The sequence below is a fragment of the Somniosus microcephalus genome, chromosome 24, assembly GCF_052327205.1.
Source record: "Somniosus microcephalus isolate GS21.2 chromosome 24, FLI_Smic_1.0, whole genome shotgun sequence".
In the NCBI taxonomy this organism is placed as follows: Eukaryota; Metazoa; Chordata; class Chondrichthyes; order Squaliformes; family Somniosidae; genus Somniosus; species Somniosus microcephalus.
The window spans coordinates 35,377,180-35,401,605 of record NC_141010.1 but is presented as its reverse complement, the minus strand read 5'-3'; the positions used below and the strand labels follow the sequence as shown (position 1 = coordinate 35,401,605).

The 24,426-nt window shown below is 47.6% G+C and overlaps 1 protein-coding gene across 3 annotated transcripts in view; it reads right to left on the bottom strand.

Moving 5' to 3' along the window:
• znf385c (zinc finger protein 385C) overlaps positions 1 to 24,426 on the bottom strand; it is a 688,258-nt gene that overhangs the window by 417,966 nt on the left and 245,866 nt on the right. The gene's annotated exons all lie outside the window — the stretch shown is intronic.

The following is a 24,426-nucleotide window of genomic DNA, read 5'->3' as shown; positions in this document are numbered from 1 at the left end:
TACGTGGGGCGGGGTTTTGGGCGGGATGGTGTCGGGACCCCCAAATTCGAGATTTCCCCCCCCCCACACGCCTGAAACCCCGCCTGACTGCTGGGGGAAAATCGGGGCCACCGGGTTTAAAAATCTAAAGCCTCAGAGACACAGGCTGCAAACAGAAATACAGACTTCTGAGATAAAGATCAGTTGTTTAACAAAGTTGTAAAGACCAAACAAGCCTTGCAATGGGAATTTGTTAAATATACTAAAACAATGACCCTATTGAAATGGCAGTTTGGCGCTTCCGAAAGTTCTAGAGTTTGGAGGGAACACAATAAGAAGACCCAGTTTAAGGTGTTATAAGCTAACACGTTGAACAGAAACACAAACATTAAAAGAGGCATGTGCCTTTGAAAAGATGACATCAAGTAAAAGAAACACCTGCTGGTCAAATAGTTTTTATGTTAAACTTGGAAGACAGGAAACATAAGATTGAATATGCAACCAATTGAGATAGCTAGAAATGCATAAAACACTCTAGTCAAAGTGTCTTTAATTTATACATAGTAAATATGATACCAACAAGAACACTTTGAAGGTATGACTTCAATTGATGCACCAAGCAATTACATTGTGTTTGTATTGAACTTGGGGCAGTAAGGAGACTCAATGGGGGTGATTTTCATTCAGAAGTCGGGAAGGAGGCGGGACTACAACTTTTGGGGTTGTGGTACCGCCTCCATCGAGATGTGGCCAATCCACGCGATTTTAACTTGATTGACCTTGTTGAGCCCGCCCAGCACACTCAGCAGGCAACAGGTGACATCACAGACTGACATTTCATCTGTCAAGACGTTTTGACAGATGAAATATCAGCGTTTCACAGCTGTTTGAAGCTGTCAAACACTGACAGTTTTACTTCTAACCTGAGTCCTTCTACACTGACTCGGTTAGAAATCTCACTGGCACAGAAAGCTGCAGGCTGTCACTTTTGACAGTTCGCAGCCATTCTGCTTTCTGTGCCAGTTAGTTGATGGACTCCCGAAACCTAGAGGAAGGAAGGCTGTAAAGGTAAGTAAAGGTAATTTAAACTTCTTTACACACTTTAGACACACCAAACACACTTACCTTTGCACTCATGCACCCATCACTCACCTGAACACCGACATCTCGACCCCTCCAAGTCCTTCAACCCGAAGGCCCGACTCCTCTAACTTGGCGTGGTTTGGAGCCGTCAGGAATCCCACACTTCAAGCTTTAAAATAGGGATTAGGCTAAAATCTGCCTGTTAACTACCTGTTAACAGGCAGTTAATTGGCACTAATCCCTTCCTGCCTCGGGTAGGCGGGTTCCAGTGCGGGGCGGGTATCCGCCTCCTTTGAAACTTACATGGAGGCGGGTTGGGGGCGGGTTGGTGTCGGGACCCCCGAATTCGGGACTTTAACCCCCCGCACGCCTCCAATCCCGACTCCACGGGTCAATGAAAATCGACCCCAATGTCTGCTAAAAACCAGTTAAGCCAATATTAAGAATTGAATGAAAGATTTTGTAAGAATGGCATCAAACAGAAACCATAGCTGTCATATTGTTTTTATGATGGTTTTTGAAACACCTAAAGGTAGAGGCATAATTATGCATGCAATAGTTGAACTGACAGTAAGATAGAAAGCATTCAAAAGAGAGAATGAATAAAGACAATCAGCTGACATCAGCAGAGAACGTCAAAGAATAAATCACTGCAAAAAGAGTATAAAAATAAGAGCTGTTCAAACAGAAAGTCAGAACTCGCTGAATGGGCCAAGCGTTTCTCAACTTCACAGGCACGCTCTGTAAGTTTTTAACTTTGAGTCTCGGGTAATCAAAGTATTTGATTTTGGTGGATGTTCTGGATTTAGAAATAAGTAAGAAATGTAGAAATGTAATGAAGTAAAGATTTGAAAATAAGGATCTCTGAGAAATAAAAAAAAGTAAGCTATTTGTATTTTGAATTGTTAATGTTGTGACTGATTCAACAGCTGTTAACTGAATGTCGGCTCTTAAAAAAAGAATTGTCTCAAAGAGTAACTCTGTATAAACTCGCGAACCCAATTTCTGTACACTCTTTTGTAAGGAGTTGCAGAATTCTGGGGGGTATTCCAGACCCTCATAATATCCGGAAGGTTACAGTCTAGTTAAACTTATTAAAATGCTATCTGGAGGATGGTAACATCTTCAGTTGTTCCTTTCCTTTAGGGAGAGACAGCCTGAAACTTTAGACCCATTTAAGCGTCATGTAGAATTCAGCTATCTCTAACTTAAGTTGAAGGTGAACATCTGGGGAATACGCCTGATCTGGGGTAGCCCGAAATGGCTAGGACTTGTAATTATCCCTTCAGTACAACTGCAGCAAGACATCCTTGCTCCTGTACTTGAATCCTCTCGCTATGAAGGCCAACATACCATTTGCCTTCTTAACTGCCTGCTGTACCTGCATGCTTACCTTCAGTGACTGGTGCACAAGGACACCCAGGTCTCGTTGCACTTCCCCTTTTCCCAATCTAGTGCCATTCAGATAATAATCTGTCTTCCTGCTTTTGCCAGCAAAGTGGATAACCTCGCATTTATCCACATTATACTGCATCTGCCATGCATCTGCCCAATCACCCAACCTGTCAAAATCATACTGGAGTTTCTCTGCATCCTCCTCACAGCACACACACCCACCCAGCTTTGTGTCATCTGCAAACTTGGAGATATTATATCTAGTTCCCTCGTCTAGATCATTAATATATGTTGTGAATAGTTGGGGTCCTAGCACCAATCCCTGCAGTATCCCACTAGTCACTGCCTGCCACTCAGAAAAAGACCCGTTTATTCCAACTCTTTGCTTCCTGTCTGCCAACCAGTTCTCTATTCAAGTCAGTACCTTACCCCCAATCCCGTGTGCTTTAACTTTGCACGCTAATCTCTTATGCGGGACCTTATCGAAAGCCTTCTGAAAGTCCAAATACACCACATCCACTGGTTCACCCTTATCCATTCTACTAGTTACATCCTCAAAAAATTCCAGTAGATTAGTCAAGCATGATTTACCTTTTGTAAATCCATGTTGACTTTGTCCGATCCTGTCACTGTTTTCCAAGTGCTTTGCTATTACATCTTTTATAATGGACTCTAGCATTTTCCCTACTACTGATGTCAGGCTTTCTGGTCTATAATTCCCCATTTTTTCTCTACCACCTTTTTTAAATAGTGGGGTTACATTAGCTACCCTCCAATCCATGGGAACTATTCCAGAGTCTATAGAATTTTGGAAGATGACCAGCAATGCATCTACTATTTCTAGGGCCACTTCCTTAAGTACCCTAGGATGTAGATTATCAGGCCCTGGGGATTTATCGGCCTTCAATGTCGTCAATTTCCCTAACGCCATTTCCCTACCAATACTGATTTCATTCAATTCCTCCCTCTCATTAGACCCTATGTTCCCCGACATCTCTGGAAGTTTATTTGTGTCCTCCTTTGTGAAGACAAAACGTATGTATTTAATTGGTCAGCCATTTCTTTGTTCCCCATTATAAATTCCCCTGATTCTGACTGCAAGGGACCTACGCTTGACTTCACCAATCTTTTTCTCTTCACATATCTATAGAAACTTTTACAGTCAGTTTTTATGTTCCCTGCAAGCTTACTCTCATATTCTATTTTCCCCTTCTTAATTAATCCCTTTGTCCTCCTTTAATCCTAAACTGCTCCCAATCCTCAGGTTTGCTGCTTTTCCTGGCCAATTTATATGTCCTCTCCTTGGATCTTATACTATCCCTAATTTCCCTTGTTAGCCACAGTTGAGTCACCTTTTTTGTTTTATTTTTATGCCTTCTTCTTCTTATCGTGTCCACGGACAGTCTATACATAGCCCAACCAGAACTGGACACATTTTTGCGCCTTGTTGTTGAATTCGGCAAAATCTGCAACAGTGCAGGGTTCCTCTAACGATGGACATTGCAGGAGATGTTGCATAGTCTGTGCCTCAGTTCCACATTCACAAGTTGTCGGACTGGTTGAATATCCCCATTTGCTTAGTGACACCTTTGAGCAACCTACACCGGTCCTAAGTCTGTTAAGGCACTTCCAGGTTGCCCAGTTGCAATTAGCTCCTGGGGGAAGGCTTTCATCGAGTAAAATTTCCATCGCTGGGGGTTGTTCAAGACTGGCGAGCCGCTCTTTCCACAAGGCGATGCGGGCTTCAGATGAGGTTGATTGTAATGGAACAACACTGTTCATGAAGCTCTTTCTTGACTTTAGGCGGCTGGGTGTAGGTGTATGACAATGCAGAGGGTGTCTCTCATCTGATGTTTGACGGAGTCGTTCTTTCTTGCTGGCTACCGTTTTTCTTATATCAGGGGGAGCGATACCCGCCAGGATATATAGGCTGTTGGTGTTTGTTGGTTTTAAGCAACCTGTGATAAATCGGCAGCTTGCATTCAGAACGGCATCCATCTTCTTAGCATGAGTAGACCTTTCCCATGCAGGGCAGGCGTATTCGGCAGTGGAATAGCAAAGTTCAAGTGCACTGGTTCGCAATGTTTTCGGGCTTGTTCCCCATCTTGTGTTAGTGAGCTTATTCAGGATGTTGTTTCGTATGCTCATTTTTATGCCAATCAGGGATGAACAAATTCTGTAGTTCATCCATGCGATCTTTAAATGTTTGCCATTGTCTATCTACCTTCAACCCTTTAAGTAACGTTCCCCAATCCATCCTAGCCAACTTGCGCCTCATACCATCATAGTTTCCTTTATTTAAATTCAGGACCCTAGTCTCTGAGTCAACTACTTCACTCTCCATCTTAATGAAGAATTCTATCATATTATGATCGCTGCTCCCCAAGGGGCCTTGCACAACAACATTGCTAATTAATCCTTTCTCATTACATAATACCCAGTCTAAGATGGCCTGATCTCCAGTTGGTTCCTCAACATATTGGTCCAGGAAACCATCCCATATACACTCTAGGAATTGCTCCTCCACAGTATTGTTACTAATTTGGTTAGCCCAATCTATATGTAGATTGAAGTCACCCATGATAACTGCTGTGCCCTTATTGCACGCATCTCTAATTTCCCATTTAATGCCATCCCCAACCTCAGCATTACTGTTTGGGGGTCTGTATACAACTCCCACTAACGTTTTCTGCCCCATGGTATTTCTCAGCTCTACCCATACAGATTCCACGTCATCAGAGCTAATATCCTTCCTTACTATTGTGTTAATCTCCTCTTTAACCAGCAAGCATTTTTTTTGCCTGTCCTTCCTGAATATTGAATACCCCTGGATGTTGAATTCCCAGCCTTGTTCACCCTGGAGCCATGTCTCCGTAATTCCAATTACATCATATCTGTTTACATCTATTTGCGCAGCTAATTCATCCACCTTATTACGAATGCTTCTCACATTAAGACACAAAGCCTTCAGGCTTGTTTTTTTAACGCTCTTAGTCCTTTTAGAATTATTATTTCTTGTAACCCTGTTTGTTTTACACCCTTGATTTCTCTGCCTTCCACTTTTGCTTTTCTCCTTCCTGTCTTTTGTTTCTATCCTTGCTTCCCTTTCCTCTGTCTCCCTGCACAGGTACCCAACCCCCCGCCATTTTAGTTTAAACCCTCCCCAACAGCACCAGCAAACACTCCCCCTAGGACATCAGTCCCGGTCCTGCCCAGGTGCAAACTGTCCAGTTTGTACTGGTCCCACCTCCCCCAGAACCGGTTCCAATGTCCCAGGAATTTGAATCCCTCCCCCTTGCACCATTCCTCTAGCCACGTATTCATCTGAAATATCCTTCTATTTCTACTCTGACTAGCATGTGGCACTGGTAGCAATCCTGAGATTACAACCTTTGAGGTCCTATTTTTTAATTTACCTCCTAACTCCCTATATTCAGCTTTTAGGACCTCATCCCGTTTTTTACCTATATCGTTGGTACCTATATGCACCACGACAACTGGTTGTTCACCCTCCCCCTCCAGAATGCCCTGCAGCCGCCCCGAGACATCCTTGACCCTTGCACCAGGGAGGCAACATATCATCCTGGAGTCTCGTTTGCGGCCGCAGAAACGCCTATCTATTCCCCTTACAATAGAATCCCCTGTCACTATAGCTCTCCCACTCTTTTTCCTCCCATCCTGTGCAGCAGAACCACCCATGGTGCCAGGAAGTTGGCTGCTGCTGCCTTCCCCTGATAATCCATCTCCCTCAACAATATCCAAAGTGGTATATCTGTTTGTGAGGGGGATGGCCACAGGGGACCCCTGCACTACCTGCCTGCGCCTACTACTCTGCCTGGTGGCTACCCATTCCCTTCCAGCCTGTGCAGCCTTTACCTGCGGTGTGACCAGCTCCCTAAACGTGATATCCACGATGTCCTCAGCATCACGAATGCTCCAGTATGTATCCATTCGCAGCGAGGGCAACAGGGCATCTGGAACCTCAGTGACCGATTGAACTAACTGTTTATCTCCTTAACCAATGAGATTTAAGGATTGAGAAAGAAAGAGGGCAGGATTTTCCCTGTGGAGGCAGGATGACGGTGGGAGAGCTGGTTGGCGGGTTCCGGTCCCACTCCCGTCTGTAGCCGCTCTCTGAAAATGATTTTCCGTAGATTGGCCTTGTTAAGTCCGCCCTGAGGGGTTTCCGGCCAATTAACAGGAAGCAGGTCTGACAACGTCATTTGATGACGCGCCATCAGCCGATTTCCTTAAAGGGACCATGGCCACATTCATTTTGACATTTGTGCTGTCGGTGTTCTACAGCATTGAGGTGCTGCAAATACTGACAAGCAGTGCACAAGGGTGTACGGCTGTATCCAGGCTCACGCATGACTTCCTCCGCATGCTTATGGAGGAAGTCACAGCAAGCAGGGAGGTTCCCTTCCCTTCCCATGGGTGGAAGAGACCTCCCCAGGACACCAACGCAGCCTGGTTGCAGATTGCACAGGAGGACACAAGCAAGGATGTCGTCAGGAGTCCCTGACTGCAGTGGCGCAAACCTTTCAGTGATCTCAGTAGATCACGAAACGTTACTGCAAAGCCACACTCAAACTCACCCTGCTGTGCCACTCATCACATCCCCATCACTCTGCCTTCCCTACCCTACTCTTGCACATCCTTACTCACACCAACTTACCTTGCACCTCCACCCATCCTTCTCCATCTACATTATCACTTCCCCATCTCACTAGCCACCCCTCACACTCACCCTCATCCTAGTGCAAGCATACCAACTAGCAACACACAAGGGTAGGCACTTGAGAGGTTTAGCCAATGTTCATGTGAATTTTCTGTTAATGTGTTGTCAAATATTGAAATCTATATTTTCAACACTTCACGTTATTGGACAGAGCTGTGTGCATGCCTTGAGAATGTATATTTATACGCTCAGGGATATACCTGTTTATACACTGTATGAATAGAACTGCGTTTATGTGCTCAACCATAAATGTATTTTGATGCTTTGGCAACATAAGATGTAACTTATCATGCCAATAAAGCGATTTGAATTGAATTGAATTGAATTGAGTACCAGTGAATGTTGAGACATAACCCCATCCACCCCATGCTATTGTGATGCGTGTGAAAGGAATGGCTTGGAAATTGTAGGGAGGTTTTATGGTGTTGGTGTGGGATGGTGTCAATCTGGCGTATCATGCGGCAACCAGGATGTACAGTGTCAAGTGAAGTAAATCTGGCCATGGTGATGTCATCGCTGGCCTCCCGGGCAGCAATGTTGTCAGGGGCTGATGCCTTGTGTCCTGTGCAGCATCAGGTGATGATGGAGAAGGTTGGTGAAGTTGTTGGTGATGTTGGTGTGCCTGGTGATGTTGGTGTTGGGGCTGTGTGGAAGGATTCAGAGGACCAAGGTGGGATTTTTTTCAAGGGCACTGATGTTGCTGGAATAGATGGCTGCTGCAGTTGAGATGAGAGAAGCGATTTGTCAATGGTGAGGGAGGTTGTTCCAATGAGGTGACACTGGTTTTGGGGTTGGCTCTAAACACGTGCAAGCTAAAGAAATCTCTATGGGGGAGAAACTGAGTCGCGACCCCTTTGGGGCGCTAACTTTGCTGTGGTCTACTGTTAGTGCCCCAGAAAAATTAGCGCCCCCACAGCCGAAGTTGAGTGGTAGCGCCCCAAGAGGGAAGCTACTGGACCCACCTCCCTCTTGGGGCGCTGCGAGGGAATATCTTAAAGGGGAGGGGCCTTACGCAGCGTGACCCGTGGAGCTGGGCCACCGGGGATCAGAGTGCCGGCAAAAGAGCCCAGCACTCAAGAGAAGTGCTGGGCTTATGGAGTGCAGCCGGGCTCATGGGGGGCGGGTCAGGAGGCCGGGGACGGCAGCGGAGGCAGGTGCTGACAGGCGGCCAGCAACAAAAATGGCCGGCCGGCACCTCGCCTTTAAATAGCACTGCGGCGGCCACAGATAGGCCCCCCTGACCCCGTCGGCCATAGCGTCTGGCAGTAAGTCAGGGGGCGCTACCGAAGATCGCGGCCGGGGCGCGAGCGGAGTGCTGCGCATGGCAATGATGTCATCACCGGTGGTGCAGCTCCGCGGGGCGCTAACGGTTACCGCCACTGCTAACCTCCCGCTGAATTTCGCAGGAGGCGTTGGCTGTACTGCGCTGCGCCCGTGCGCTAGTTGCTTAGGGTGCTAACAGGAGGCACAAAGGAACCAAATTTTTCCACCAATATGTCTTACAAATACAGTAACCAACAGTTTCTGAACTCTGAAACGGAACAGCTGCAACATGGTAACCTTTATACCACTTCTGCAGCTGTCAGGTTGTCAGATAAATCAAAGCAGACTCAACTCACGCCAGGGTGAGCTGGCGTGTTCCCCAAGCAGCGGGTAACCTGTGGGGGAGCACGTAAAATTAGAAGGTAGGCTCAAAATAGCATTAAATTGGCTGTTAACAAGCCATTTAACAATCTAAATTGTCTCCCCCATTGCTTGGTGTCGGGTCAGGTCTGTGCAGACAGACCCAACACCTGGGAGACTCGCTTGGAGGCGGGTTGACAGCGGGTTTCCTACCCGCTGTCAATCATTGCTATTTTGACAGCGGACCTGCCTCCAAACCCGCACTCTGAGCGCCGGCACAATTCATCCAAGTGTGAGAAGGAGGGTGAAACAGAATGTGTGAATTAGAGTCAAATCAGGTACAGAAAGACATATAAAGAGAGGGAAAGAAAGATTGGATTGAGAGATAAAAAAAGACAGAAAGGAAAAGTAAGAAAAAAATGTAATTATTTAAAATTTGACATTTTTTAAATCTCTAAGAATAATTTACTAACTGAAGGAATGAGGCTCCATGGGTGCGATCTTGCCAGCCCTGGGGAGGCGGGTATGGAGGTGCGACTGCCGGGAAAATGGCAGAATCTGGGGGCGGGTGCCCATCCTGCCCCCAACCCGCCTCCGTGCCATCTTGCCAGGAGGCGGGTAGCCGACCCGCGCCGGGTCCCGTCTCCTTGGAGGCGGGAAGGGGATTAGTGCCACTTATCTGCCTGTTAACAGGTAGGTCACCGAGGCGAGCAGTGGGTCTGCGGGGGTCGGAGGGGTGCAAAAGTGTGCTGTGAAGGTAAGTGATGGATGCAAGTGTGGAGAGGTGAGTATGTGAGGTGAGTGGAAAGTGTTAGTAAAAGTTTACTTACCTTTGTTTCTTCCTGCAGGCTTCAATCGGTGGGTATGCGGAGAGTCTCGCACCTCCACGGCAGAGATGACGGATGGCTGCTTTGACAGATTAAACGTCATACGCTGACATTCTCTGTAACGGGCTTCCCCTTAATTGGTCTGCTAAACCTGCTGGGCGAGCTTAACAAGGTCAATCAAGGGAAAATAGCGTGGGTTGGCCAGAAGTCGATGGAGGCGGGACTAAAACCCGACAAGTGGGAGTCCCGCCTCCAAAAGCTCCCCATTGGCAAAATCCAGCCCATTGCTGTAAATGTGGCTGCTGTGTACAGTATCTATAGATGTAGCAATGGGATTGAGGGGGTAATAGGAAGGGGAGGGGATAGTGAGCAGGTAAAGTGGTTGGGAATGTGTTGGGAGCAAGGGAGGTGGGGGGTGGGAAGCAAGAGTGACTGGGAGAAGGGATGGGTAGGGAGCTAATGGGGGCCACATTTTCCCCACAACCCCACCCGCAATGCAGCCTGCAGCCATTTGTAGTTCCTTTCCCTGCCAAGCCACGCCACGCTACCCTCTACCTCCCACCTGAAAGGAAAAGTGAAGAGATGAAAAAGAGAAAGAAGCAGGAGGAGAAAGAGATAAGACAAAAAAGAGTTAGGGAGAGATAGAAGCAGTAAGAGACAGACAGAAGCAGAAGAGGAACAGACAAAAAGCAAAACAGGAACATGAATGCAGCTGAGACAGATCAGAGAGACCATATTCTCCGACTTACTGTGCACTACACCTTGGGGGGGATTGACTAACAAAAACAATTTTCACCATTGCTTTTAAAGCTTTGTATTATTAAAATGACTCTTACTCTTATCTGTTTTCCCAAATTCAGATTTCTGATTACTCTTTTTTTTTTACAACTGGGGCATCATCTTTGCTATATCACCAAGGTCTGACCTGTGCTTTTCTGTGTTTATTTCCCTGTGTGCTGGACAAAATTTCAATAATGTACCCCTCCGAGATGTCTGTGGCAGTGGAATGCTTTTTACAGAGCTTGCACATCACCGTTAATTGACTGTAATGCCATTGTAATCTCTGGCATCAGCACTCCGAGGCTGATTAAAATGAGAAAACTAGGTGCCGCATTGGGTTAGCAAAATGTCCTTTCAATTTTAGAACCTAGATTTTCAATTCAGCTTCCACTGATGGTCGACATTTTTCTTCATTGTTGTTTGCAAGGGGTTTAAGTGAAATCAAACCAAAACAGAAAATGTTGGAAATACAAGCTGTTCAGTTGGCATCTTTAAAAGACAGGTTAATCTTTTAAATGAAACCCTTCATCAGAACTGAAAACTGAAAGATTAATGAGTATTCTGATAGAATTGAGCAAAAAAACAGGGGGAAATAAAGAGCAGATGCTCCAACCACAGAGAAGGGTCATGGGTTAAATGACCTACAAACTGCTTAAATGGATTACAATTAATATAAAGGATCACCTCAAGTGGGGCAATTGAAAAGACCAGGGAGAGGCCCACACATAGAAAGAGGCAATAAATGGGGAAAATTGGAAAAAGCAAGACAGCAAACAAGAGCCCTTCAGATATAGGAGGATGGAAATAAAAATAGAAAATATTGTAAAGATTCAGCGGGTAGATCTTGACTTGTGCGATAGCGAAGTCAATGGAAATAAAAATTGGGAGAGGTGTAAAACAGGCTGCCGATTCGCTATCATCCGTTTTACACAATCGCAAAAAGCAAGATCTAGCCCATTAAGTCTGCCTTAGGGGACGATTTCGCCAATGGGGGCACGTTGGAGGCGGGACTGCTGCTTGTCGGGTCGTTGTCCCGCCTCCATCGACTTCTGACCAACCCACGCTATTTTCCCTTGATTGACCTTGTTAAGCCCGCCCAGTGGGTTCAGCAGGCCAATTAAGGGGAAGCCAGTTACTGAGAACGTCCATGTATGACGTTTCATCTGTCAAAAATTTTTGACAGATGATTGTCATCGTTTGACAGCTCTGTGAAGCTGTCAAACACTGACATTCTCTGTTGTTTGATGAGTCCTTGTATTCAAGACTCATCAAACCTATTTCGTGAGCAGAAATTAGATGGATGTTGCATCAGAGAATGCAGCAGCCATCTGTCATCTCTGCCGGTGAGATGCGAGACTCTCCGCATCCCCAACTGTTGAAGCCTACAGGAAGAAACAAAGGTAAGTAAGCATTTTCTATCACTTTCCACTCACCTCACATACTTACCTCTCTACACTTGCACCCATCACTCACCTTCACAGCGCACTTTTGGACCCCTCAGACCCCCGCAGACCCACTGCTCACCTCGCTGACCCTGGCGGGGTTTCCCAACGTCGTTAACAGGCAGTGAAGTGGCTGTAATCCTCTTCCCGCCTCCAGGAGACGGGACCCGGCGTGGGTCGGTTACCCACCTCCTGGCAAGGTGGCACGGAGGCAGGTTGGGGGCGGGATGGGCACCCGCCCCCAGGTTCTGCCATTTTCCAGGCAGTCCCACCTCCATACCCGCCTCCCCAGGGCTGGCAAGATCGCGCCCATAGAGTTAAAAGAAAACTGTTTTCTGACCAAAGCGTCTACCTCTGAAATGTCAACTAGCTTCCACTCCCTTCACATACCAACAGACCTGCCCCACATTACTAGCACTCCCCGCTGTAAAGAAAATGGGGATAAAGCTAACGTCTGAAGTTACTAAAGGCAATGTTCAAATAGAGGGCTGCAGATTGCCCAAGAGAAAGAGATGGCCCGGATTTCTGGTCAGCATCGAATGAATGGCGCAAGCCATTCATTACACTTACACTTGCCCACAGATTTTCTATGGGCTTTTGTACTGGAACTTGATTTTGGCGCGGTACCCTCTACAGGGGATCTGTGACTTGTGTGAACAGGGCAAGCAACTGTGTAACTCCTTAACCAATCAGATTGAAGAATCCTTTCTGTGACACGAAGGGCTCGAATTTCCAAGCCCCGTGGAGGTGGGTTTGGAGGCGGGACTGGTGGGAAAATTGCAGAATCGGGGAGCAGGAACCCATCCCGCCCCCAACCCACCTCCGTGCCAATGTCCCAGGAGGCAGCTATCCGACCTGTGCTGGGAGCCGTCTCCCCGAGGCGGGAAGGGGATTAGTGCCAATTAACTGCCTGTTAACAGGTAGTTAACAGGCAGTTTTTTGCCTAATCCCTATTTTTAGCCCTGAAGTGTGGGCTTCCTGACGGCTCCGAACCACGCCAAGTTAGCGAGGCGGCCCGTCGGTCTGAAGGGGTTGGAGGGGTCAAGATGTCTGTTGTACAGGTGAGTGATGGGTGCATGTGTGCAGAGATAAGTGTGTGAGGTAACTGTAAAGGCCTAGAAATTCACTATAGCGCCGTTTGGGGCGCCAGCCTCGCCAGGGCGCTAAACGTAGTGCCCCGGAAGCAGTCGCGGCCACCCGCCATCAATTCAGTTTGTGCACCCCAGAGGGAAGTGCGGCACTACTGGAGGTGCCCCACATCCCTCTTGGGGCGCTGCAGCTGAATATCGCTGCGGCACGGCGCGCTGCGGTACTGCAGGCCTTCCTCCCCTTCTTAAAGGGGAGGGGCCTTGTGCAGCGCGATCGAGGATCGCGAGTGCCGGCAAAAGAGCCCGGCACCGAGGAGAAGTGCCGGGCTCTTGGAACGCAGTCGGCACTCCGCAGGGGGGGGAGGGGCGGCGGCTCAGGAGACCGGCGATGGCAGCGCGGAGAGGTGCTGGCAGGCGGCCAGCAAAAAAAATGGCCGCCCCGCACCTCTCCTTTAATTAGCGCCTCTACCGCCGCAGGTAGGCCCCCCTGAACCGGTCGCAAATAGCGCCCGGTGTTAAAGCAGGGGGCGCATCTAAATATCACGATCGGGGCGTTAGTGGGGCGCTGCGCACACCGATGACGTCATCGGTAGTGGCGCAGCACTAACGGCTAGCACCGCCATTAGCGTCCCGCTGAATTTAGCGGGAGGCATGGCCAGTGGCTTCCGACCCACTTAGCGCCCTCTTAAGGCGCTAACGGGTGGCGCAGCCCACTGAATTTCTAGGCCAAAGTGTTTTAATAAGTTTTACTTACCTTTACTTTCTCCTGCAGGCTTCCTTCCTTCAGTTCTCGGGAGTCCCTCAGCTCACCGGCACAGAAAGCAGAATGGCCGCTGAACTGTCAAAAGCTGCAGCATTCTGCTTTCTGGTCTGGAGAGCTCTCTGACTGAGTCTTGAGTAGAAGGACTCAAGTTAGAAGACAGATTGTCAATGTTTGACAGCTTCACAGAGCTGTCAAACACTGATTTATATCTGTCAAAAGCTCTTGACAGATGAAATGTCAATCGCTGACGTCACCAGTAACCAGGTGTCCGTTAATTGGCCTGCTGAGCCCACTGGGCGGGCTTAACAAGGTCAATCAAGGGAAAATAGCGTGGGTTGGCCACAAGTCGATGGAGGCAGGACTACAACCCAAAAGTGGGAGTCCCGCCTCCATCACGTCCCCATTGACAAAATCCAGCCCGCAGAGTCTGAACCAGGAAGTGTAAGTTAAAATATTTAATTCAATGTAACATCATGTACAGATAGCAAATAAAGAGAGGGAAAGAAAGATGACATTAAGAGGGAGAGATAAAAGAGAGAGAGAAAAAGTTTTTAAAAAATGTAATTTAAATGTCCAACCATAACTAAAATCTGAAGGAATGAGACTCCACACTTGTCAAAGTTGATTTTCAGTGCCAGAGAGGTTCTTTGGCAGTATTAAGACTTATCATGCCGTTAAAAATCTACTTCCACTTGTATGGACAAGTCCTAACTTTTCCCAGCATGTTTAATGGGTATCGGAAGTACCGCAATTTCACGGCCTTCGAGGTGTTTGAATGGTGAGTCTCTCAGCAAGATACCGTATAGCAAAGCTTCTGGAGGAGCAGGGCAACTCGGACAGCAACTTCTTGCTTTCCGCGTTTAACTGTGTATGTGTGGTCACCAGAAGTTGCTGTCCGATTTACTCTTTAATAATGGTGAGCGCTGGTATCCTCACCATTATTTTTACTGCAAATTCCGGACCATTCAATGTTCCTGACGCTTGTGTTCAGCCTTGTTGGAACAGTAGGAGCCCAAAAGAGAAATCAGAGTGGAAAAGGCATGGTGTGCTCAAATGGTGAGATACATGGAACTCGATTTTGCCATTGGGGATGTGTCAGGTGGTCGTCGTGTCAGTGGGACAAAAGTGCGATTTTGCCCTAATTGGGCACTTGATTTCCAGCGTGTGGAAACCCCTGGCCCAATGAGCCATTTCATACAGAAAGTCACCTCCGATGACGTCATCATTGCTGCTGGCTTTAAGGCCTGCAAGCAGCCTTGCTTCTTTTTCAGCCTTTAAACTTCATGCCCATTGTTCTGAGTGCTTCCTTCAGCAATTATGTCCACCAGTAGACCAAAGTGTGCTCCAAGATTTGACGAGGCCTCCCTCCAAGCTCTGGTGCAGGGAGCAAGAGCAAATAAGAAGGTGCTCTTCCCTTCTTCAGGGAAGAAAAACCCTCCCCAGCAGACTAAAGCTGTGTGGCTGCAAGTGGCCCAAGAGGTAAACGCAATTTCTATGAGCAGCAGAACCTGGCTGCAGTGCAGGAAGAGGTTTTGTGACCTTCTCCGCACAGGAAAAGTGAGTATGACATTCCCATCGCCCTCAATCTGATCCCCATCGCCTCTCCTCACCAGCACTCTGCTTTGTCAACCTCCTCCTCCACATCCCACTTGACACTTACATCCCTGCACCCTTACCCATTCCCTCTCTCTCTATGGTCACATTCACTTAACTATTTGACCATGCAGCCCTCATACTCCCTATCACTGTGATGCAACAACAACAACTTACAACACACAGGGAGGGCCCTTTGTCTCCTTCTAAGCATCTATGCTATGGATTCTCTACACTCACTCCTTCATTTTCACTCAAACTCCACTTGTGTCCCTCATTGCAGGAAAAGAGAGCCCACAATAAGAGGGAAAGAGCGAGGACAGGAGGAGGGCCACCTTCAGTAGCCCAGCTCACCACTTCGGAGGAGGCGGCCCTGGGGATCGCCGGAGTGGAGGACGATTCGCAAGTGGGGGACGGACAGACGGGCGCATCACAGCAAGCTGGTGACAGAATAGTTTTGCATCTCTTTCATTGACATTGCACGAGTGACTGATAATGATTCTGATGCTCGAACAGATTGACTTATGATCATCTGCACAATTCAATGTGCATGCAAACTTTGCCTCACATCTCTAACTCTTTCCTTTACTCCCCGACAGGATCATCGAGAGCCCCTGTCCCCACTGTCCAGGAGGAACAGCCTGAGCTTCCAGACTCCGCAGAGGAAGCTGCAACTTCCGAGGGCGCAGCGTCAGCGGAATTCAGCGCACCCAGCACCAGCGCAGATACTCACACCTCGATGGGACCTTCACGAGATAGAGTAGTGTTGTCACCTGGTGTATCACAGCTCACAAGTGAGCATCAGCAGATGGTGGAGACAGGGACAGCAGTGAAGAGTCCTTGTCGGAGGGCGCAGAACTCTGCCAGCTCGGCTCATCTGCATATCGAACCTGTGCCTAAGGGTCCATCCAGAAGAAGAGCGGTGCTGGAACTCCAGGAATAGGTGCAGGAGTCTCTGGCAGGTTTTTTCTTCAGGGTCGCTGCGAGTGTGGAGCGAATGGAGGAGTCCATCATGAACATGAGCAGAGGCTTTGTGGAGGCATTGGCACATGAACGCATCACCACGGAAAGGATGGCAACCTCCTTGGAAAGGATGGCTACCTCCATGGTAAGGCTGGCTACCGTAGAGGAGAGGATGGCTACGGCCATGGAGGAACTTAGTCACCAGGGTATTGAAAACATGGTCATTGTTCAGAATAGACTGACATTTCTTGAGGAGCGATGGTCAGCTATTGAGCATAGAAACCAGACCTTCATGGAAGTCCTCTGGAGTAGGACTTCCAGTGCAGAAACGGGCCCTCATGGCACCCCTGAAGTGCAGAAAGATGCTGTCAAGCCACTTGCTAGCTCTGAAGAGGGGCTGACCCATGAGAGGGATGTTGGTGGCAGACAACAAGGAAGTGGGGCCTCCTCTCCAAGTGCTCACATGACCATGCCATTGCAAAGCCCTCGGTCAGAGCCCCACCAGAGTCCTCACCCAACTGAGATTGGCGTCTCAGCCCCTGCACAGCCGCAGGAGCAGCAGACTGTTGCCGAGCCCCAGAGGACGGCTGCTGATGATTGCACACTGTTCAGCACCATTCGAGACGCATCAGATACTGACGCAGTCCGTGTCCATATGCAGCAAGACCTGGACAACATTCAGACTTGGGCTGACAAGTGGCAAGTAACATTCGCACCACACAAGTGCCAGGCAATGACCATCTCCAACAAGTGAGACTCTAACCATCTCCCCTTGACATTCAATGGCATTACCATCACTGAATCCCCCACTATCAACATCCTGGGGGTTACCATTGATCAGAAACTGAACTGGACCAGCCATATAAATACTGTGGCTACAAGAGCAGGCCAGAGGCTGGGAATTCTGTGGAGAGTGTCTCACCTCCTGACTCCCCAAAGCCTTTCCACCATCTACAAGGCACAAGTCAGGAGTGTGATGGAATACTCTCCACTTGCCTGGATGAGTGCAGCTCCAACAACACTCAAGAAGCTCGACACCATTCAGGATAAAGCAGCCCGCTTGATTGGCACTCCATCCACCACCTTCAACATTCACTCCTTCCACCACCGGCGCACTGTGGCTGCAGTGTGTACCATCTACAAGATGCACTGCAGCAACTTGCCAAAGCTCCTTCAACAGCACCTTCCAAACCCGCGACCTCTACCACTTAGAAGGACAAGGGCAGCAGACGCATGGGAACATCACCGCCTACAAGTTCCCCTCCAAGCCACACACCATCCTGACTTGGACCTGTATCGCTGTTCCTTCACTGTCGCTGGGCCAAAATCCTGGAACTCCCTTCCTAACAGCATTGTGGGTGTACCTACATCATATGGACTGCAGCGGTTCAAGAAGGCGGCTCACCACCATCTTCTCAAGGGCAATTAGGGATGGGCACTAAATGCAGGCCTAGCCAGCGACGCCCTCATCCCATCAATGAATTTTAAAAAAGGTGTCGAGACAGGAGCAGCAAGAAAGTGAGCAAGGGGCCTCCACATCTGCTGAAGCCATAGGGGAAGCACCACGTAGGAGCACACGTAAGAGAAAGATACTGCACAAATAGTCACAAGGGTAGTCACTTGGGTGAAATTTGATGTTTTATGTTAAAAAGCCATCAGATGATTACTGTAAATAAAAAATCTGATGGCTACTGCTGTAGTTGTGGTGTGTGTCATTTTGCGAATGGGACTTCCACATTGAGGGCTTAAGATTACTTGCAATTGTCAGTATGGTGGTCAAATTGCTAGGAATCCGCTGGTTCTTGACCATTGTCAATGCTCAGGTAAGAAGCTGCGAGGCAAATTGCTTGATTGGCTAGGCAAGGGGCCTCCACATCTGCTGAAGCCACAGGGGAAGCACCATGTAGGAGCACACGTAAGAGGAAGATAAAGCACAAGTAGTTACAAGGGTAGTCACTTGGTTGTTCTGTTGTATTGAATTTTGACAAGCCATCCTTCAATTGTTATGATAAACAGATTTAGAAACATAGAAACATAGAAGATAGGAGCAGGAGTAGGCCATTCGGCCCCTCAAGCCTGTTCTACCATTTAATGAGATCATGGCTGATCATCTAAATTCAGTACCCTGTCCCTGCTTTCTCCCCATATCCCTTGATCCCTTTAGCCTTAAGAAATATGTCTACCTCCTTCTTGGAATATATTTAATGAATTGGCCTCAACTGCCTTCTGTGGTAGAGAATTCCACAGGTTCACCACTCTCTGGGTGAAGAAATTCCTCCTCATCTAAGTCCTAAATGGCTTACTCCTTATCCTTAGACTGACCTCTGATTCTGGACTCCCCCGCCATCAGGAACATCCTTCCTGCATCTAGTCTGTCTAGTCCTGTCAGAACTTTATAAGTTTCAATGAGATCCTCGCTCATTCTTCTAAACTCTAGCGAATATAAACCTAATCGACCCAGTCTCTCTTCATACGCCATTCCTGCCATCCCAGGTATCAGTCTGGTGAATCTTCGCTGCACTCCCTCCATGGCAAGAACACCTCAGATAAGGTGACCAAAACTGCACACAATACTCAAGGTGTCGTCTCACCAAGGCCCTGTACAACTCCAGCAAGTCATCCTTGTTCCTGTACTCGAATCCTCTCGCTACGAAGGCCAACATACCATTTGCGTTCTTAACCTCCTGCTGCACCTGCATGCTTACCTTCAGCGACTGGTGCACAAGGACACCCAGGTCTTGTTGCACTTCCCCTTCTCCCAATCTATTGCCGTTCAGATAATAATCTGTCTTCCTGTTTTTGCCACCAAAGTGGATAACCTTGCATTTATCCACATTATACTGCATCTGCCATGCATCTGCCCAATCACACAACCTGTCCAAATCATACTGGAGTTTCTCGGCATCCTCCTCACAGCACACACGCCCATCCAGCTTTGTGTCGTCTGCAAACTTGGAGAGATTACATCTAGTTCCCTCGTCTAGATCATTAATATATATTGTGAATAGCTGGGGTCTTAGCACCGATCCCTGCGGTACCCCACTAGTCACTGCCTGCCACTCGGAAAAAGGCCCGTTTATTCCAACTCTTTGCTTCCTGTCAGCCAACCAGTTCTCTATCCAAGTCAGTACCTTACCCCCAATCCCATGTGCTTTAACTTTGCACGCTAATCTCTTATGCGGGACCTTATCGAAAGCCTTCTGAAAGTCCAAATACACCACATCCACTGGTTCACCCTTATCTATTCTACCAGTTACATCCTCAAAAAATTCCAGTAGATTAGTCAAGCATGACTTACCTTTTGTAAATCCATGTTGACTTTGTCCGATCCTGTCACTGTTTTCCAAGTGCTCTGCTATTATATCTTTTATAATGGACTCTAGCATTTTCCCCCCTACCGATGTCAGGCTTACCGGTCTATAATTCCCCGTTTTCTCTCTACCACCTTTTTTAAATAGTGGGGTTACATTAGCTACCCTCCAATCCATGGGAACTGTTCCAGAGTCTATAGAATTTTGGAAGATGACCAGCAATGCATCTATTATTTCTAGGGTCACTTCCTTAAGTATCCTAGGATGTAGATTATCAGGCCCTGGGGATTTATCGGCCTTCAATCCCATCAATTTCCCTAACACCATTTCCCTACAAATACTGATTTCATTCAATTCCTCCCTCTCATTAGGCCCTATGTTCCCCGACATCTCTGGGAGATTATGTGTGTCCTCCTTTGTGAAGACAGAACCAAAGTATGTATTTAATTGGTCTGCCATTTCTTTGTTCCTCATTATAAATTCCCCTGATTCTGACTGCAAGGGACCTACACTTGACTTCACCAATCTTTTTCTCTTCACATATCTATAGAAGCTTTTACAGTCAGTTTTTATTTGATGGCAAACTGCTGAAGTTGCGGCGTGTGTCATTTCGCGAATGGGACTTTCACATTGAGGGCTCAGGGCTACTTGCAATTGTCAGTATGGTGGTTAGAGTGATAGGAATCCGCAGGTTCTTATCCATTGTCGATGCTCTGGTAAGAAGGTGTGAAGCAAAAGTGTTTGATTGTGCAGGCTAACCAAATCTGGGCAAGATGAGTGCGTCCCTTGCATCCCGGGCAGCAATGTGGTCGCGCACTGGTGCCTTCTGGCCTGTGCAGTTTCAGGTGGGTGAGCAGCAGCTTGGTGTTCCTGTTGTTGCTCCTGCTGTTGGTGGTGCTGCTGCTGCCGTGGCTGGTCTTCGTCCGAATCTGATGTCCATGAGGAAAGGAAATAAATGGTTCCCATGCTTCTGGTATATGCCTCAGTTGAGGAAGCGCTCAGTCAAGGTGGGGTGGGGGGTTTCCCAGGAGGTCACACTGGAGATGGGTGTCAGGCTCCAAACATCCACAACAATGAGTAGGCCTGCTAAAAGTTCCCCCAGGCCTGAGACAACAAAGTGCTGCCACCTGCAAATGATCATTGGTGAAAACTCCTTTTTAGTGGTGAAGCTGCAGCTGTTAGTAAGCAATCCACTTGTGAGGCCGCCAGGATTAACTGGCGTGTTGCAGAGGAGACGGGCAGGACGGGGGGAAAAAGTGTTAAAATCAGAAAGACCTCTCAAAATGGGATTATAGAGGCAATTAACTGCTTTAAGGGCCTTAAGGGCCTATCCCGCCTCTTGGAGGTGGGATGGAAACGGGGTGTGAAACTACTAATGTGGGAAAATTGCTCAGAGGCGGGATGGAGGCGGGATCAGACGCACCTGCCATTTTTTGCGATTTTGACAACTCACACCCTTCCAATCCCACGTTCTCGGGCCTAGTAAAATCGATCCCATGGAGTCCAGAGTCACACGCATGGACAGACTGAAAGGCCGAAATTCTGCCGGCGCTCAGCGGGTGGGTTTGGTGGTGGGTCCACTGTCAAAATAGCAAAGATTGACAGTGGGTAGGAAAGCCACTGTCAACCCGCCTCCACGCAAGTCTCCCAGGTGTCGGGTCTGTCAGCGGAGAACTGACCTGACACTAAGCAACGGTGGATACAATTGAGCTCATTAAATGGCTTGTTAACAGCCAATTTAATGGTATTTTGAGGCTTCCTTCCAATTTTCCGTGCTCCCCACGAGTTACCCGCTGCTCTGGGAACACGTCAGCTCACCCTGGCGTGAGTTGAGTTTGCTCTGATGTAGCTGATAAGCTGACAGCTGCAGAAGTGGTGTAAAGGATGCCATGTTGCAGATGGTCAGTTTCAGAGAGCAGAAATTACTTCATTTGTAATATAGAGATTTCTTTACTTGCAAGTGTTTAGAGGCAACTGTATGTCCAGTGGCACCTCATTGGAACAACCTCTCTCACCACTGACAGATCGCTTCTGTCATCTCACCTGCAGCTGCCATCTATTGCAGCAATATCGGTGCCCTTGAAAAAATCAGACCTTGGTCCTCTGAATCCTTCCACGATCAGCACCAACATCACTAGGCACACCAACATCACCAACCTTCTCCGCCATCACCTAAAGCTGCACAGGACACAAGGCATCAGCCTTTGACAACATTACTGCCCGGGAGGCCAGCGAGGGCATCATCATGGCCAGATTTACTTTACTTGACGCTGTTAACCCTGGCTGCCACATGATACACCAGGTTGACACCATCCCACACCAGCACCGCGAAGCATCCCTTTAATGTCCAAGCCATTCCATGCACACTCATCACTATAGCGGGGGGGGGGGCGGCGGAAACTCAGTAAGACACTTCTCAAGGTGCGCGTGGATCTGTCCAATACGGGGCAGTGTTGGAAAAATAGATTTCACTGTATGACAACACATTACCAGAAACTTCACATGGACATTGGCTAAACCTCTCAAGTGCCTACCCTTGTGTGTTGTTAGCTTGTACTAGGATGAGGGTGTGTGTGAAGGGTGGCTAGTGAGATGGGGAAGTGATGAAGTAGATAGAGAGGGTTAGGTGGAGGTGCAAGGTAAGTTGGTGTGAGGATGTGCAGGAGAAGGGTTTGGAAGGCAGTGTGATAGGGATGTGTTGAGTGGCACAGCAGGTTGAGTTTGAGTGTGGCTTTGCAGTAACATTTCGTGATCCTCTGAGATCATTGAAAGGTTGGCGTCACTGCAGCCAAGGACCCCTGACAACATCCCTGCTTTTGCCCTCCTGTGCAATGTGCAACCAGGCTGCGTTGGTGTCCTGGGGAGGTCTCTTCCACCCTTGGAAGGGAAGAGAACCTCCCTGCTTGCTGTGACTCCCTCCATAAGCATATGGAGGGAGTCATTGGAGAGCCTGGGTGCAAGCGTCCACCTTCGTACAGTGCTTATCAGTGTTTGCAGCACCTCAATGCTGTCAAATACTGACAGAACAACTGTCAAACTCAATGTGGCTGTGGTCCCTTTAAGGAAACCAGCTGATGACATGTCATCAAATGACATCATCAGACCCGCTTCCTGTTAATTGGCCGGGAAGCTTGCTGGGCGGGCTTAACAAGACCAATCAAGGGGAAATCCCTTTGACAGAGCGGCTGCAGCCAGGATCATGACTGGAACCCGGAAAGCAGCTCTCCCGCCACCATCCCGACACCGCTGATAAAATTGCAGCCAAAGTGTTCGGCAAAGTGATCACCTAGTTTGTGCTAAGTCTCCATTTTTCATGGATGTTTCTACTATTTGCTGTTTTCATTTCATTGCTGCAGTTGCAGTATTTTTTTTGTTTCTTTATCATTGTCCAATTTCCTGTTTTCGTGCCTTTTACACATTGTCTTTCCATTGCCTCTCCGAGATGATCTTACAGTAGTTTGCAGGTGATTCAACCCATGAGCAATGTTTCTGTTCTTTGTTTCTTAACCCTACTACATTACAACAGTGACTACACTTCAAAAAGTACTTAATTAGCTGTAAAGTGCTTTGGGATGTCCTGAAGTCATGAAAAGCGCTATATAAATGCAAGACTTTCTTATACTAAAATGCTTGTTTTTCGTTCAGTTTTCAGTTCCGATGAAAGACTAGACCCATACTTTCTCTTTACAGATGCGGTTGGATCTGCTGTGTATTTCCAGCATTTTCTGTTTTTGTTTCAGATTTGCAGTTTCTTTCTTTATGTCGTTATGCAAAATGAGTTTGGGCAGTCTCAGCCCAGTGCCTAGTATGAATGGGTCTGTAGCACAATATTTGGCAAAATTTGACAGTAAACGGACTGTGTCACTCACTTACAGTGAGATAGATGACATAATTTATGTGCAGCGGTTCCAGTAGACTCTGATAGTTTATGAATAACAAGGTTTTAATTAAACCCATTTGCTCTGAACATCAAACAGAATGTGCAGCTGATTGTGCGCTGAGTGCATCCACTGCAAATGGCAATCACCTTGATTGGAAGCCCATTCCATTAACGACACAAAGAAATGAACAGGGGAAGAAGTTGGCTTTAACAGAACCAATGCCTCCAACAGGTACATATTTCCATGCAGAATAAATGGTACAGAATAAAGAAATATAAAAGGGGAAAAAAATGATTGTATTTCATAGAGTGTTCTACCAAATAATTAGCATTTTGTTATTGTAACATTGTTAAAATTTCACTATCATTTTGCCTGTTTCGGATGAGATGTTAAACTGAGGCCCCGTCTGCCCTCTCAGGTAGATGTAAAAGATCCCATGGCACTATTTCGAAGAAGAGCAGGGGAGTTATCCTCGGTGTCCTGGCCAATATTTATCCCTCAATCAACATCAGTAAATACAGATTAACTAGTCATTTATTTCATCACTGTTTGTGGGAGCTTGCTGTGCGCAAATTGGCTGCCGGGTTTCCTACAATACCACAGCGGCTACACTTTAAAAGTACTTCATTGACTGTAAAGTGGATTGAGACGTCACAGAATCACAGAAACCCCACAGTGCAGATAGAGGCCATTTCGGCCCATCGAGCCATATCCCACCCGATCCCCGTAACCCCTACACCAACACATATCCCTGTAACCCCACGTATTTAATCCCCCTAACATTAAGGGTCAATTTATCATAGCCAATCAACCTAACCCGCACATCTTTGGACTGTGGGAGGAAACCGGAGCACCCGGAGAAAACCCACGCAAACACGGGGAGAATGTGCAAACTCCACACAGACAGTCGCCCGAGGTTGGATTCGAACCCGGGTCTCTGGCGCTGTGAGGCAACAG